We start from the raw sequence: 12,674 nt of genomic DNA, 5'->3' as shown, positions 1-12,674 counted from the left end.
GCATCCGTCGCACGACGGATGCGACATGTGGCAATCCGTCGCAATGCGTCGCTAATGCAAGCCAATGGAGGAAAAACGCATCCTGCAAGCACTTTTGCAGGATGCGTTTTTTCTCCAACGACGCATTGCGACGGAAGCCAAAAAACGCTAGTGTGAAAGTAGCCTAACCCTAACCCTAGCCCTAACCCTAAATTTAGCCCCAACCCTAACCCTAACCCTAACCCTAACTCTAACCCTAACCCTAACCCTAATTTTAGCCCCAACTTGTCTTCTCCTGCCGGCCGGCAGATGGCAGCAGATGGCGGGCGCACTGCGCATGCGCCCGCCATGATGAAAAAGCCGGCTGGCAGGAGAAGACAGAAGAGGACCCAGGGACCCCGGGTGAGTATGTTAGGGTCCCCGAATCCCCCTATTTCTCTGTCCTCTGATGTGCGATCACATCAGAGGACAGAGAAATAACTGATCGCTTTTTTTTTTTTTTTTTTTTTTTGCGGTCGCCGGTAAACTGTTAATTACCGGCGATCGCAAAGCAGGGGTCGGTGCAAATCGACCCCGATCATGTTCTTTGGGGTCTCGGCTACCCCCGGCAGCCAAGACCCCAAAGAACATCCGGGTGCCGGGCGGCGGGCGCACTGCGCGTGCGCCCGCCATTTTTTCCCGGAAAAAAGATGGCGGCGCCCATGGGGAGACACGAGGAGCACCGGGGGAGGTAGGTGAGTATTGGGGGGCTATTGGGGGCCATCGGGGACCACATTTCTCTGTCCTCCGATGTGCGATCACATCGGAGGACAGAGAAATTAAACGGCAAATCGCGTTTTTTTTTTTTTTGTTGCGACCGCCGGTAAACGGTTAATTACCGGCGATCGCAACTCGGGGGTCGGTAAAAACCCCCCGAATCATGTTCTCTGGGGTCTCGGCTACCCTCGGCAACCGAGACCCCAGAGAAAATCCGACTCTGGGGGGCGCTATTCACTTTTTCCACAGCGCCGTTAATTAACGGCGCTGTGGTTTAAGTACCCTTAGCGGCCGCCGTTAAAAGGCGTATCGGCGGTCGTTAAGGGGTTAAGCAAAGAACCGTTGTTGTGGCATTTGCCACAACACGCAAAGTTGTCGTCTGATGTCTTTCATCATTCTCCTCATAAGCATGTTCATGGATCCTGTGTAACTGTACCTTAAATAACAAGAATTGTCAAGAGCTGGTGAGTGCAGCCATTTTTTGTTCTTTCTTACTATTATTTATTAATTGTATTATTCTTACATTTGAATAAATAAAGTATATATGGATTCTAGACTCCCGATTCTTTAGAATCGGGCTGCCATCTAGTGTATAATAAACGATCTCATGAGACCAACCAAGTTTGCATGGAAATACATGGTGGCTACTAACTGTAAAGTAGGTACTGAACGTTTAGTATCATAGCCCCACTTGAGGGCCAAAGATGCCGATCAAAACAATAGATTATGCAAGTGATCAAGAATATACCTATTTATATAAGGGTCGTTCCCAGTACCCAGTTTCCCATACGCGAACTAACAAACTCACCAAGGAGGAAATAGTACACATGAACTGGTATAGTAGGTTTAGAGTACCCAGAACCCAAGCATGCCAAACCACGGATGACCTCGGACCTAAGTACGCTAAATGTTGGCTGCCCTAACAGCAAATGGGGTTAACATTATAACGGCGCATTAGGGAGGCTATCAGCATCAATGTGAACAAGCACAATGATATGTAAAGAACAAACATATATGTATGCAGATGCAACATCAAAGATGTTTATTATGTATAATCCCCTGCGAATAGGCGCGCAAAACCAAATGAAGGATGTGGCTAAGAACAGATGGGCACGAAGTACCTCCAACATAGGAGGACACAGCCCAACATATATAGGAGACTAAGGCTACTTTCACACTAGCGTCGGGCTCGGCCCGTCGTGGTGCGTCGGGCCGAGGTTCCCGACGCTAGCGTTGTCTCCGCCGCACAATGGGTGCAGCGGATGCATTTTTCCAGCGCATCCGCTGCCCCATTGTGAGGTGCGGGGAAGTGCGGGGAGGAATTCCGGCCGCGCATGCGCGGTCGGAAAAAGCGGACCGTCGGGAGCAAAAAACGTTACATGTAGCGTTTTTTGCTCCCGACGGTCCGCCACTGCACGACGCATCCGTCGCACGACGGGTGCGACGGGTGGCAATCCGTCACAATGCGTCACTTAATGTTAATCAATGGTGAAAAAACGCATCCTGCAAACACTTTTGCAGGATGCGTTTTTTCGGCAAAACGACGCATTGTGACGGAATGCAGTTAACGCTAGTGTGAAAGTAGCCTAACACCCAGCCGGACACATACTGCCTCCGCTGGGTAAATACCAATGTGGAACAAATACCTGCGTGCGGCTGTGTGTAAAAAATAAACAGAACAACAAATGCACGCTGACGAGTTTAGCCCTTAAACTCTGAAAGAAATGGAGTCACAAGAAATTCCACAGGAACTTCAGAGTTTGGATTGTTATGATGATGTTCCAGAAGATGATGACATGGTTCTCATTGAATAAATTTTGTTTTGTTTTATTAAATATTGAGATCAGTAAATGAACCATTGTTCGTTGTTTTACATGTTGTACATGGAAATACAGTAATTATACGGTAGTAACAAGAAATTCTTGATACGATTCACAGTTTATTTGATTCTACTGTTTTGTGATGACTACTGTTCAGCATACGCTGGTATGCTAATAAATGTTAATTTTTTTGTTCAAAAAAAATTTGTCAATTCTTTTTCTTGAGAAAATAAGACAACCCCCCCCCACAAAAATAAGACACAGTGCAACTTTCGGACCAAAAATTAATATAAGACGGTGTCTTATTTTTGGGGAAACAGGGTAGGAGCGATTTGAGCATCGCTTTTATGTAGCAGAGCCGATCAGGCTATGCCAGTTTCTAGCCTCCCATGGAGGCTATTGAAGCATGGCAAAAGTACAAAAAAAAAAAAAAAGTTTTAAAAAATATGAAAAAATATATATAAAAGTTTAAATCACCCCACTTAAAATAAAACAATAAAAAAAGTCAAACCTAAACATATTTGGTATCCCCGAGTTCAGAATCGCCCGATCAATAAAAACAAAGGATTAAACTGATCGCTAAACGGCGTAGCGAGAAAAAAATTTAAAACGCCAGAATTGTTTTTTGGTCACTACGACATTGCATTAAAATGCTTCTTTATTCCAATACTTTAAAACATCGGCGTCGGGAGGATGGGAGCAGGAGTGGAATGGACGACAGCTGTTTCGTGCTGCAGTGGCGCTTCTTCTGGTGTGACCAGTAAAAGCGCCAATGCAGCGCGAAACGGCTGTCGTCCATTCCACTCCTGCTCCCATCCTCCCGACGCCGATGTTTTAAAGTATTGGAATAAAGAAGTTTTTTAACCAGTGAGTGCCATCAGTTCATTTCAATTTTTATATCCATTGTGGCTATTTTCTTTTGAGTGGCACCTCGGCTCACAAAGCACTTAGGCCGGTTTCACATTTGCGGTTGTGTCCGCAGCGTTTCTTCTGCAATTATCCGCATGCGTTGTGTTTTCCTATATTTAACATTAGGGACTTATGCGTCTGCGATTGGTTGCGTTTTGCCGCTTTTGACGACGCATGCGTCGTTTTGTCGTCTGCGGTTTGGCGTGGTAAACGCAACATGTAGTAATTTTAGAGGCGTCAATTTGCCGCCTAGAAACGTATGCGGTTGTTAGCGCAAAGAATGCGGCAGAAAAACACATTACTATCTATGGGAATGCATGCGTACACGTGTCTTTGCGTACACATGCGTTTGATGCGCTTGCGTACTTCGGACTGCGCATGCCCATTAAAGACACACCCTCCTGGAAATATCAAATGCATGCGCATAAAAAGCGCAAACACATGTAAAAAACGCATGCAAATGCTGCGTTTTTTTACCATCATGCGTAAGCTGATGCGGATAAAAAACGCTGTTATCAGACGTGTGTATGCGTTTTTGCATGCGTTTGCGGATGATACGCTGCGGATTCTAAAGGTACCTTCACACGAAACGACTTTACAACGAGAACGACAACGATCCGATCGCTGCAGTGTCGCTGTTTACATCGCTGTAGAGATGTCAAACACAGCAGCTCCACAACGCTGCAGGAGCGATCCTGTGACGTAACGGTGACGCACTTATCGTTCTCACAGGTCGTTAGCTCCATGTTTAACATTGCTGACATCGTTGCTTTTGCTGTCAAACACGACGATACACGCCGATCTGACGACCAAATAAAGTTCTGAACTTTCACCAACGACCAGCGATATCACAGCAGGATCCAGGTTGCTGCTGCGTGTCAAACACAACGATATCGCTATCCAGGACGCTGCAACGTCACGGATCGTTGTCGTTCTCGTTGTAAAGTCGTTTCGTGTGAAGGTACCTTAAGGCAAATGTGAAAGTAGCCTTACTGCTGTATACATGCCTGCAGCATCAGTTCAAGCAATTACCTGTGCACTGAGTGGGCTTCCTCGCTGTGCGGATTAACACTTGATTGCATTAAAATGCAATAATAGGCGATCAAAAGATCGTATCTGCACCGAAATGGTATAATTAAAAATGTCAGCTCGCCACGCAAAAAATAAGCCCTCACCCGACCCAAGATCTCAAAAAATAGTGACGCTACGGGTAACTGAAAAACTGTGCAATTTTATTTTTTATTTTTATTTTAAGCAAAGCTTGAATTTTTTTTTCACCGCTTAAATAAAAAAGACCCTAGACATGTTTGGTGTCTTTGAACTCATAATGACCTGGAGAATCATAATAACAGGTCAGTTTTAGCATTTAGTGAACCTAGCAAAAAGCCAAACAAAAAACAAGTGTGGGATTGCACTTTTTTTTGCAATTTCACTGCACTTTGATTTTTTTCCCCATTTTCTAGTACATTACATGGTAAAACCAATGGTATCATTCAAAAGTACAACTCATCCCGCAAAAAACAAGTCCTCCTATGGCCATATTGACAGAAAAATAAAAATGTTATGGCGTGAAGGGGTTAATACAAGTATACAGTGCTCAAAAATATACAACAAAATCACTATACAAGCCTAAAACATCAAAATTCAGAGACCAAATAATAGCAAAATATAATGCTCAAATAATATGTACAAAATAAATAATAATACAAAAAAATCCAAGTCCAATTAATGCCACACATCGTGCCTAAATAATATGGGTATTTAGTGCCCAAATATTACCAGCTACATGTATAACAAAAATCTGCAGAAATGTGTCCACAATACCCTGCCCTTACTAACTATCACACATGATATGTATACACGCTAGACTGTATGCAACCAGTCCTTATAACTAATAATCACACCTACCTGCACCTGAAGAGGCGCACTCCGCATATATGGCAGCGCTGTTCTGTGCGCACAGGACCTGTGATGAGGTCACAGGAGGGGAGGAGTCAGGGGTCACATGATCAGGGGCCTCAGTGTATGCAGGACTCTGCTGTGCTGGTTGTCATGGTGCTGGATGAGGGGAAGTTTATGTGTGGGGTCAGGAGGGGTTTACAGTGTGGATGTAGCGGAGCCGTGTGTGTACGAGGTGTACGGAGCGGAGCTGTGTGTGTACGAGGTGTACGGAGCGGAGCCGCGTGTGTACGAGGTGTACGGAGCGGAGCTGTGTGTGTACGAGGTGTACGGAGCGGAGCTGTGTGTGTACGAGGTGTACGGAGCGGAGCCGTGTATGTATGAGGTGTACGGAGCAGAGCTGTGTGTGTACGAGGTGTACGGAGCGGAGCCGCGTGTGTACGAGGTGTACGGAGCGGAGCTGTGTGTGTACGAGGTGTACGGAGCGGAGCTGTGTGTGTACGAGGTGTACGGAGCGGAGCCGCGTGTGTATGAGGTGTGCGGAGTAGAGATGCTCGTGTACGAGGTGTGCGGAGCGGAGCTGTGTGTGTACGAGGTGTACGGAGCGGAGCCGCGTGTGTACGAGGTGTACGGAGCGGAGCCGCGTGTGTACGAGGTGTACGGAGCGGAGCCGCGTGTCTACGAGGTGTACGGAGCGGAGCCGCGTGTGTATGAGGTGTGCGGAGTAGAGATGCTCGTGTACGAGGTGTGCGGAGCGGAGCTGTGTGTGTGCGATGTGTACGGAGCATATGAAGCGGGCCGGGTGTGTACAGAGCCGCATGTATCTGTTCCTCCCATTACTTTGCTATAATTGCTGTCCCTCCTGTGTCTTCTCTAGGATACACAAGAAATACAATCCCACCTCGCCCCCCCCAATCTCTGTGCGGCCCCTCACGTCTCTGATCTGCTCATTGCTCTTCCTACAATGGAGAGAAGCGCAGAAGCTGCAGGTCCTGGAGCAGCCGGACAGGAGATGGTGGGCAACGATTGGGCTGAGGGACGCTCACACCTCCCAAATTACAGAGCCGAAAGAGGGTGAATCCGCTCCCCTGGCCGCACCTCAAGCCGTTCTCATTTATCATTTCTTACTACCCCGGCAGGAGATGTCAGAGGGGGCGGGAATTATTGTATTATTTTTGCATTTTTTAATGCCTTTTCTTCCTTATATGATGCATTTTTGGTGCAGATGTGAATGCGTATGTTTAATGTTTTTCTTATATAGGACATAAGTGTTGATTCTGCACTTAATATAACTGTAGTTTTTTTACATTAATTTTAAGGCTCCATTTAGAAGTCCTTTTCAGAGCTGCATATTTTCTTTTCCCTTTTGCCCAGGCCCAAGCTGACCAGAAGCAGTGGTACAACCAGAATGCTTGTGAGAGGACCTACCAGGTGGGTCAAAAGGTGTGGGTACTGGTCACCGTCCCACAAAACAAGCTTCAGGTGGCCTGGGAGGGTCCATACCTATTGCACCAGCAGCTCAACGCCATCACCTATCTGGTCACCCTGGACCACACCCGTGGAAGGAGGAAGACCTTCCACGTGAACATGATGAAGGCACATCATGAGCGGGAGGCTTGTGCCCACCTAGTGTGCAACCTTCCCAAGAAAGGTGAGGTAGAAACCCTCCTGGATCTGCTCAGCCAAGGCGGGTGAATCCATCGAGGAAAAGGGCAAAACTTAGGACTTCATTTAATCCATTCGGTTGTGTGGAGCCTATTTTGGAAATCCATCTGGCTTCCAAATGGGCCAAATTCTTCCTCCAATTTCCACCTCTCTGATCAATATACACATTATCAATTCCTGTTACCTTGAGTAAAACTGCATTGCAATCTTGAAACAGATTGAAATGTTTAGGTACTGGTTTTTACAGGGTCATATCATCAATCTCCTGTGCATTTACGATGTCCCTGTAATGTTATCTCACTCTGTTTTTTAGGGGTCTGGAGGTTAGGCCTACATACACTTTGGAACATGGACATGTAAGGAAGGAGACCAGGCTGTGTGTACCTCTGAGACATTGGGTCCGGAATTGCCAAGGCTGCGTCCAGTGTTGCCGTGGGAAAGGAAATGGGAATCGGACAGGACCCATAACCTGGAGAGAGGGGGTGTGGTAAGCAAGGGGAAGAGAGAGAGTCTAGCGCTGGAAAAGCCAGAGGGTTTCCGCCGGAGCCAGGAGCCAGGGACCGTCTGCAGTCTGCGAGGGGAGCTGAGGCGTGGAGCAGGGACCAAGGAAGGGTTCAGTGAGGGCTCCCGAGTACCGGTGGGCGCACAGAGAGACAGGCACTGAGGGAAACAGCGCGGTGTAGGTATCCAGGTACCACCGAGGGACAAGAGCCAGGAGAACTATCGTGGTGTGTGCATTCAGTATTCGTCGGGTGTGCAGTGGGGCACACACCGAGCAGAGACTTGTACAGAGCTCCGCACTTCGGCTCTGCAGATTAATGGACTTAGGGGCTCAGCGAGCAAAACCGGTGACTGCCCGCTGCCACCAGAAGTGAGACCGTGTGTTAGGCAGGGAAGCCTGAAGATGCAGTGTCGGCCTTCTCGAGCATTTCATCGTTCATCGTACTGCAAGCGACCTTAACCCCTTCACCCCCGGAGCTTTTTCCGTTTTTCCGTTTTCGTTTTTCGCTCCCCTCCTTCCCAGAGCCATAACTTTTTTATTTTTCTGTCAATTTGGCCATGTGAGGGCTTATTTTTTGCGGGACGAGTTGTACTTTTGAACGACATCATTGGTTTTACCATGTCGTGTACTAGAAAACGGGAAAAAAATTCCAAGTGCAGTGAAATTGCAAAAAAAGTGCAATCCCACACTTGTTTTTTGCTTGCCTATTTTGCTAGGTTCACTAAATGCTAAAACTGACCTGCCATTATGATTCTCCAGGTCAGTACGAGTTCATAGACACCTAACATGACTAGGTTCTTTTTTACCTAAGTGGTGAAAAAAAATTCCAAACTTTGCAAAAAAATAAATAAATAAAATTGCGCCATTTTCCGATACCCGTAGCGTCTCCATTTTTCGTGATCTGGGGTCGGGTGAGGGCTTATTTTTTGCGTGCCGAGCAGGCGTTTTTAATGATAGCATTTTGGTGCAGATACGTTCTTTTGATCGCCCGTTATTGCATTTTAATGCAATGTCGTGGCGACCAAAAAAACGTAAATCTGGCGTTTCGATTTTTTTTTTCATTACGCCGTTTAGCGATCAGGTTAATGCTTTTTTTTTATTGATAGATCGGGCGATTCTGAACGCGGCGATACCAAATATGTGTAGGTTGGGTTTTTTTTTTATTGATTTATTTTGATTGGGGCGAAGGGGGTGATTTAAACTTTTATATTTTTTTTATTTTTTTCACATTTTTTTTTACTTTTTTTTTTAACTTTTACCATGCTTCTATAGCCTCCATGGGAGGCTAGAAGCAGGCACAGCCCGATCGGCTCTGCTACATAACAGCGATCATCAGATCGCTGTTATGTAGCTAAAATGCAGGTGTGCTGTGAGCGCCGACCACAGGGGGGCGCTCACAGCCACCGGCGATCAGTAACCATAGAGGTCTCCAGGACCTCTATGGTTACAATGTACAAGCATCGCCGACCTCCGATCATGTGACGGGGGTCGGCGATGCGCTCATATCCGGCCGCACGGCCGGATGCGGTAGTTAAATGCCGCTGTCTGAGATTGACAGCGGCATTTAACTAGTTAATAGCGGCGGGTGATCGCGATTTCACCCGCCGCTATTGCGCGCACATGTCAGCTGTAAAAAACAGCTGACATGTCGCGACTTTGATGTGCGCTCACCGCCGGAGCGCACATCAAAGCGGGGGTCCCGACATGTGACGTACTATTCCGTCACATGTCGGGAAGGGGTTAAGGACAGCGGAGTCACAATAAGTTAAATTTGATAAAGAGACTGTTGCGTTAAATAACTACAATGTTTTTACCTGCGAGTTTATTATTGTTCATTAAACGGCACTCTTGTTAACCCTTGCTCTGCACCACTGCAACCATTTAGCTGTTTACATTTGGCGTAGTCAGCCGGATGCAGTCCACGAATGAGGAGGCAGCAGACCAATCTAACATAAGTGCCGCAAACTCTAGTTTGCCGTTGGGGGTCATGCTCAGCAATCTCCTAAAATTCACAGGGAATAATCTAATGTTATGGGACTGGACCAAGCGGGTTAAAAGCATGTTAAGGATGCACCCTATGACCCCTGCTATGTAAGCGGAGATTGCTGTGATGGCCCTGGATGGCGAATCTCGATGCTCTGTGATGTTTTGCCCCCCCCCCCCCATGAACAGGATACTCTGGACAAGATGATGCAGATTCTGGAAGAGATGCATGGAGATCCTGTGAAGAAAACCGGTTCCTCCCACGTCACCAATCCGTAACGTAACTATACAGGCACAGCTCTCCGGCGCCCCCTTAGTCTCTCAGGTCAATAAGGGAACTGCACCTAGAGCAAATGGCCGCCGGGGAGACTGCCCTGTTACCCATGCTGGATATTCTAAGATTCGCAATCAGAATAAAAGGATCAGCCCTATTTTCGGTGGCCTCCTTCACTCAAGTCATCCCTGGCCCTTACCTTTCTGTGGACTTTTTAGTTACTCTCATGGACTTTGCCCTAGATGCTTTTAATCAAATATTAATATAACTGAATTTCTTATGGAATGTCTAAGATATACGGTAATATGTGAGTCTCCAAAAAACTCTTTCTCCATATGGCTAGTATGTTATAAGAAATTGTCACTTATCTGTATGTCCTTTCTCAATGTATTCTTTCAATGTACATACTGTACATGCATGGCTGTACATGTGTGTATTGTACATGCATATAGAAATTTCATGAACACATTTCTTATTCTCCTTTACATCACATTTTTTTTTACTTATTAATAGCTACATGATAGGCACCATTTTTGAGTGCTTTATATTTAGTATCTCTTTATGTGTATATCCACTTACACTAGTCCAAACAGTCAGGAGTGGCGCACTCAGGCAAAGGATAGATGCCCAAAGGAAAAATAGTAATATTGCAGAAGAAAAAAAACCTTTGGCACTCAAAAATTAATCCACAGTAGATTGACTTTGCAAAAATATTTATTTACACCATTCAGCCGGTATTTTAACAGACATCAAAAAGTGATCCAACGTTTCGGCAGAACAATGCCTTTTTCAAGGAAGTCTATAACATTAGAAAAAATCTCAATCAGTAATAATAAACAATTATTCAACATCAGAGGTTGAAACAGAAAACAAGAAGTAGTCCACCCAGGACATGTGGCTGAATAAAAATAGTGGTGAGAAAAAAAGAAGAACCAAGTATTTTAGTAGTAAAAGAAACGTGAAGTGAATCTCATGCCTAACCCTAACATATAGAGCAGCTAGTGAAACCATTTTAATCTTACAAAAGTTCAAATCAGAATGTATCCCATGAGCCATTAGGCTTTTTTTTTCTTCTACAATATCCACTTACACTATACAATATTAGCATAACACTAACTTTATTTATTTTTCACCTTTATTTATATTTATTCCTCTTTCGCAATCATTATGTTCCCTTTTTTCATGTATTTATTTATATATTTACATGTTAGTTTTTCCAGTCTTTAGTAATATTTTCCCCAACTTATCCCTATTTTGAGCAAACCTCAACTAATGGCTGGTATATACCACGCACCTATAGTGCACAATAAAATCGTTTCATATACTGAGCTCTACTTTACACATACATGCTGCTGTTGCAGCAATCGTTAATCCCTGTAGCCAGTACATACTACGCACTTTTGGTGCGCAGTGCATTTACCTCAAATATTGTGTATTCATTCAGTGACACATAAACCCACACCCCCTACACACACCTGCGGTGAGCGCTCCCTCAGACTGCCGGCAGGCCGTGCCAACACGTCTGTGTTGCCGTTGACTCCATCCCCTCATCCTGACATGTCGGATGGGATTGTGGACCAGTGTCACATGACGCCGCACGGCGGTGACTTTACACCTGGGCCGGTGCGCCATATTCAACCGCTGCCACCACTGTTTAACAACACTATAAAAGCACCACAGGTACATTCATTTACACAGGAACCCCCCCTGAAGAAGCAACAAGCGAAACGCGTGTCGGGGATCTGCACTGCCTCTACCAGGTAATATACCCTCTCTCTTAGCCCTTGCGCTCACTGCTACTCCGCTGATTTAATGTCTTGCGGTGTTATATATTTATGTACGGGATATTGGTCCTTGGAATTAAATGTATACTAGAACCTTTATGAATGTCTATGCGGCTGCTGTAGTCTATTCAGACACGTTTATGGATAAGCACTATACACTTTATGCAGCTTATGCTAATGATATGCATAACCATTTGTATATGGCCAGCTGCTTCAATTTACAGCTTGAGTATGACTAGCCTTGATTAGACTGTTGGTAAACTTAACCTTTGTATGCTGAATATCAGACTCACAGAAAGCCATTCTGTGTTTAGGAGTGATCACTCCTTACTAATTGTATATATATTTTTTCATATTGGATCAGGACATCCTACACTCCCTGACAGAAGTTATGTCACTTATCCATGTTATGTAAATAAAAGCTTATAACCAGACGTTACATTCATCCATTGGTTGTATAAATTATTCTTGTGAAAGCTGCAACCCTCCGAAATGTGGTTTAGGTTAAGAAAATAAATTGGCATCAATGCAGAAATATTGATCAGTTATTGGACACAGAATGGTCAGATTTTGGCAAGACAAAAGTTTTGTCGCCCACAGAAAGTAATGTGATATTCAAACAAATAATTAACTTAAAATACAAATATATGTTGCATAACATTGGTGAATGAAGTTGTGGTGCTATTAGAGTCATATTTAATATTTTGTGTGACTTCCATGAGCTTGAAGGACTGCATCCATGCGGTTCAACAATGATTCATACAATTTATTAATAAAGTCATCAGGAATAGCAAAGAATGCAGTCTTACATGCCTCCCAGAGTTCATCTAGATTCTTTGGTTTTGTCTTCCAAGTTTCCTCTTTCATCCTACCCCAAAATGCTCAATGACGTTCGTGTCTGACTGGGCTGGCCAGTCCTTGAGGACCTTGATCTTTTTTGCCCGGAGGAACTTTGTTGTGGAGATAGATGTATGAGATGGAGCACCATCCTGCTGCAGAATTTGACCCTTTTTATGTTTTGGAATATAAGAGGTAGCTAATACTTCTTGATATTTAAGGCTATTGATATTGCCTTCCACCTTGCAAATGTTTTGCACTCCCCC

At 45.0% G+C, this 12,674-nt stretch overlaps 1 protein-coding gene across 1 annotated transcript in view; it reads right to left on the bottom strand.

Annotated features, from left to right (window-relative positions):
- LOC143766281 (uncharacterized) overlaps window positions 1-5,443 on the bottom strand; it is a 74,743-nt gene extending 69,300 nt beyond the window's left edge. The window contains exon 1 of the mRNA XM_077253831.1: window positions 5,373-5,443. The gene's annotated coding sequence lies outside the window, so the exon portion shown is untranslated. The remainder of the gene's footprint in view (window positions 1-5,372) is intronic.
- Between the last annotated feature and the right edge of the window lie 7,231 nt (window positions 5,444-12,674).

This window comes from Ranitomeya variabilis, chromosome 4 (assembly GCF_051348905.1).
Source record: "Ranitomeya variabilis isolate aRanVar5 chromosome 4, aRanVar5.hap1, whole genome shotgun sequence".
In the NCBI taxonomy this organism is placed as follows: domain Eukaryota; kingdom Metazoa; phylum Chordata; class Amphibia; order Anura; family Dendrobatidae; genus Ranitomeya; species Ranitomeya variabilis.
Note: the sequence above shows the minus strand (reverse complement) of the source record. Positions and strands in the feature narration are given on the sequence as shown.